This window comes from Monodelphis domestica, chromosome 1 (genome assembly GCF_027887165.1).
Source record: "Monodelphis domestica isolate mMonDom1 chromosome 1, mMonDom1.pri, whole genome shotgun sequence".
Taxonomy (NCBI): Eukaryota; Metazoa; Chordata; class Mammalia; order Didelphimorphia; family Didelphidae; genus Monodelphis; species Monodelphis domestica.
Window position 1 is genome coordinate 230,079,665 of NC_077227.1, and position 5,386 is coordinate 230,085,050.

Below are 5,386 nucleotides of genomic sequence, written 5' to 3' on the forward strand. Positions count from 1 at the left end.
GAGTAGCTTATACCTTCTGTCTCCATTTCCTCTCTATGAATTACATTCTTGATTATTTGAACTGAGTTCTATACTCATTAAACTATACAAACTACTCTTTAAGATCATTAACAACTGCTTTATCTATTTTCGATCTCAATGACCTTGCTTTGACACTGTTGACTAACTCCTCTCCTAAAATTTTTTCCTTTGATTTCTATAACTATTTAATTTTTTCCTCCTAAGATCTCTCTTCCTACTTGTTGATATGAGCTTATTTAAGGTTTGCTCTTCTCTTCCTTTACTCTCTCCCTTGGATGGTTTTTGAGTGAGAAAACTTAGTTTTAAATCCTGCCTCTGCCATTTATTATCTGTATGACCTTGGACAATTAACTTATCTCTTTGGGTGCCAGTTTTCTCATGTGGAGAATGAATGAAGAGGGGAACTTCCTTTATAATTTTAAATTGATGGTTCTATTATCCCCCAATCATACCTTTCACTATAACTTTTCTTTTTTTATTTAAAATTTTTTATTTAATTAATGAATTTAGAATATTTTCCCATGGTTACATGATTCATGTTCTTTCCCTTCCCCCTCTCCCCTCCCCATAACCAACAAGCAATGCCACTGGATTTTACAAGTGTCATACTATTTCTTTTCTGCAAATAATTCCCAAATCCTATCTTCATATCTGACTTTCCTCCCCAGCATTATTAGTCCTATTTCTCCAAAACATGTAGTACTTCCACTGTCATCTTTTTAAGACTTTATATGTCTTTAAATGAGCTCATGGTCTTTCTCCCCAAACCAACTCCCACTCTTAATTCCTCTGACTCTAGTAATGGGTACTGTCAAGGTTTTAATGTTTAGAATGCTCACCTTTGACTCCTCTCTCTGTCCTTCATCCCCGTGTCCCTAATTGATTTTACCTTTGAAGTCTTTCGCATCTATCCCTGCTTTCTCTATTTAATCACACCAACCCAGAATTTTAGCATCTTGTTGGCACCTCTTATTCCAGGTTATCATGTGTGCCCCCCTGCTGGACTAATCTTCCTTAAATTTTCATCACGGTGCTCCTTTGCTCAAAAGCTTTCCAGGATGATCTATATCCTGCAGCACTGTGGTTTTTGAAACCCTTAAATAATCCATGGACTCAGTTTCCTAGCAACCTGCTAGGTTTCACTGATGCTGGCAAGGCCTTATCGCTACTGAATTTTAGCCCTCAAATGGATTCTTGCTGCTTCTTCAGTAGAGATACTATTGTCATTTGTTATTGCTGAGTTGCTTCTCCCACTTGTTGCTTCTCTATCAAGCTGCCACAGTAGAGTTTATTTCCAGGCTTTTTTTTTTTCTTGCTAAACTTCTTCTTCTTCAGCTGCTTGGGTCTTCTTTTTAGTTAAAAACAATGTTATTGCTCTTTTCAGGGATTGCCTGTGCCTGACGTTATTTTAGCTCTCCTGTTAGTTGGCTTATAGCCACATCCACCCAGCCAGCATGAAAAGAATCTTGAAAGTCAGGAATTTTTAACTGAGGACTATAAACTTTAAGAAATTTTTTTTGGGGGGCAGCTGGGTAGCTCAGTGGATTAAGAGCCAGTCCTAGAGATGGGAGGTCCTAGGTTCAAATCTGGCCTCAGCCACTTCCTAGCTGTGTGACCCTGGGCAAGTCACTTGACCCCCATTGCCTAGCCCTTACCACTCTTCTGCCTTGGAGCCAATACACAGTATTGACTCCAAGACGGAAGGTAAGGGTTTAAAAAAAAAAAGAAATTTTTTTTGGATAACTATATTTCACTATGCCTTGTTTCCTTTGTAATCATGTATTTTTATGCATTTGTAAACATAATTCTGAGAAGAGGTGCATAAGATTTACCAGACTATCAAAGGGGTCTAGGGTAAAAATGGTTAAGAGCTCTTGCTTTAGTTGAAGAGAGACTTTCTCTTTAACTAGCCCCATCAGTAGTAATTCTCTGAGGCCTACCTGATATTTGGCCTGGTATTTTGAGACGGCTTTCCACTCCTATCATGTCTCTGGTCTTTAGCACTGTGACTGTCTGGACGACACGAGGTCTCCCATTAGCAATACTGAAGGGAGAGGGTGAACCTGTTGATTTTTGCTTTCTACTCCTGTAATATCTAGATTGATGTCCTTTTTAAGTCTCATTTGGCAGGTCATTCTGTATCTCCCTGCATATAAACCCAGGTGCGTCTGTGTCTCCTAGTTCTTTAATATTCCCCAGAACACCCAGTATTTTGCCAAGCAATAGAGTAAAAAAACCCTATATTTATTATAATAAAAACCCACATTTCATATAGCAATTTACATACGATATCTAATTTGGTCCTCAAAATAGCTTGGCAAGGCAGGAAGTGACAGGGATTATTATCCTCATTTTATAGATGAGGAAGCTGAGGATTAGAGTGATGTCTTCACTCAAGGTCGAATAGCTCAGCCTCCTTTAAGAGAAATTTAAGAGAGAACATCAGATAGGGCTGGGACTGAAAGAAGACAAGTCTGGGAAGTTGGAGTCCTTGTGACTTTCTGTTTGCACAGAGAGCCAGTTTCGCCCCTGACACAGAACCGTGCCTCTCCATGTACATGAAGCTGACCTGACCTAGTTGATGAAGAAAGAAGTGATCATTTGCATTGCTTAAGGAATCCAGGAGAGTGGGAAATTCTGTGATTCAGTTTGACCCTATTTCCTCATATTTCTTTCCTCCCAAATTTGTCTGGAACTGATTTCCTGAATAATGTAAGGGAGACATGTCCATTTTAGTTTAACCCATTCATATCACAAGAATAGCAAATACAGACAGATTCTATATGTATTTTTTGGTACCGATTTTGTAGCAGCAGTAATAGCATAGTATTGTGGATAGGGCAGCTAGGTGGTCTGGTGCCTAGAGTAGTGGGCCTGGAATCAGGAAGATCTGAGCTCAGATTTGGCTTCTGACACTTGCTAGTTGTGTGACCCTGGGCAAATCGCTTAACTCTGTTTGTCTTAGTTTTTTTTTTCATCTGTAACATGAGCTGGTGAAAGAAATGGCAAACCACTTTGGTATCTTTGCCAAGAAAACTCCAAATGGGGTTTTGAAGAGTAGGATACGACTGAAACAATTGAACAACCTCAAAGATTTTTCTGGAGCTGATTTCCTATATCAAGGAAGGTACATCTGTACATTTTAGTTTAACACATTTCTCTGAGTGAGTAGCAAATACAGGCTGCGTATATAATGTGCTTTGTATATGTTTTGTATAGAGTAGTACTGTATTGTTGTTGATAGGAATGATCTATGATATAGGTTCAAATCTAGCCTCTGACACAATTTATTTTATTTATGTTTAAAAACCCTTATCTTCTGTCTTGGAATCAATACTGTATATTGGTTCCAAGGCAGAAGAATGGTAAGGACTAGGCAATGGGGGTCAAGTGACTTGCCCAGAGTCACACAGCTTGGAAGTGTCTGAGGCCAGATTTGAACCCAGGACCTCCCATCTCTAGGCCTGACTCTCAATCCACTGAGCAACACAGCTGCCCCCTCGCTGATATAATTTATATCAAATGAGATATTATTGGTAAAACACTTAATACAACGACTAGAACCTAGTACTCATTTGTAACCATGAGTGAGTCACTTAATCTCTTAGTTTCCCTGGTCCTTACTATGTTCAAAGCCAAGTACTAAAGATCTAGAGATAGAAACAAAAATGAAAGGAGTTTACAGTACTGGGAAGAAACAACATAAACATTAAATTATATTTAAAAAATAAATGTATATATTTATTTTATATTGATTATATTTTAATAAGATTATATAATATATTTTAAAGATAAAAATATATTATATATATTTACATAATTATAATAATAAATAAATATGGGTCCTTCAGGAGGAACTGACTGGTGGAAAAGGGTCATTTTTTTTTTATCAGAGAAAAAGACCACCAGGAGCTGAAACCCAAGTCATGGACTGGAATGGCAGAAGACATGAAATAGGAATCTTCAGGCTTTACAGAGCTGAGGTGAAATGCAAAATTCCTATTTAGTTGCCCCATACACTGCTTTATATTCCATTGCTTATGATCCACCCTCAAGGCAGATTGCAATTATTATAAATTACTGATTATTTAATTCCTGCCAATATATGCCATGAGTGTTTTTATGTCCTTTAGTGTTTCAATTGTACATAAGAAAAAAAACAAACCTTTCTTTTACTTAATTCACATTATTTATCAAATACCTTTCTATTCTTTCATAGGAGATAATAGATATGGATCGTGACAAGTGGTAAGTAATTCTGTGGTGCTGGGATCGGTCCTTAATGAACTAAAGAGTGGGAGACAAGGATATCCCACTCCTTTCAGTAGGGGCTTTTCCAGGACAGAACCTGGATTGGAGTACATGAGTGGATTCGGAGCAAAAAGGTCCCTTAATGGAAAGGAATTAGTCACAGCACTCCAGCCCCAGTGGTGGTATTTGAGGTCTTTTCCCCAGCTGAAACCCATCTCTTCTTCTTCTTCTTTGTTTTTTTAAACCCTTACCTTCCATCTTGGAGTCAATACTGTGTATTGGCTCCAAGGCAGAAGAGTGGTAAGGGCTAGGCAATGAGGGTCAAGTGACTTGCCCAGGGTCACACAGCTAGGAAGTGTCTGAGGCCACCTGGCTCTCAATCCACTGAACCACCCTGCTGCCCCCCCCTGAAACCAATCTCTTCTTTCAAAGAGCTCAAGCACTACCTTCTCCATGAAGTCATCTCCTTATCCTAGTAGTCTTTCCTTTCTGAAAATTTTCTGGATTTCTCCATGCAAATCAATCAACGAATATAAAAAAGCCCATTTAATTCCTGCTTACTAAGTAATTTGCTAAGTGGGTCAAGGGTACAAAAGCAAAAAATAAAGACAGTTCCGGCTCCCATAGAGTTTATATTTGAACAGAGATTTCCTCCCCTTTCTACTTTGTATTATCCTAATCTATGCAAATGCTCTATCCCCTGTGTATTAAATCAATAGCTTCTTGAGAGAAAGAATTCTATGATTTTTCATCTTTGTATCCCCAGCACCTAGCAATATGCCTTGCTCTTAATAGGCACTTAATAAATGTTTGTCTAATTGAATTGCTGAATGATAATCAAATTGCTTTTTCATTTGAATACTATAATGTATTCCTCACTTTGTCCGTAAACCATAATGATCTCCTCTAGCTGAGGCACTATAATCTGAGTACATTTAGTCATTAGGCTGAAGACCTAGATAAGTAGGGAGGGATTTTTCCCTGGTTTATCATACTAGCTAATTAGCGATGACTTCTCTAGCTATGATAACCCAAGACATGAATTAAAATACCAAATGATACTCAGTCCTAAGCATCCCCTTTCCACTTCTTCAATGACAAAGTCAGGTTGGTG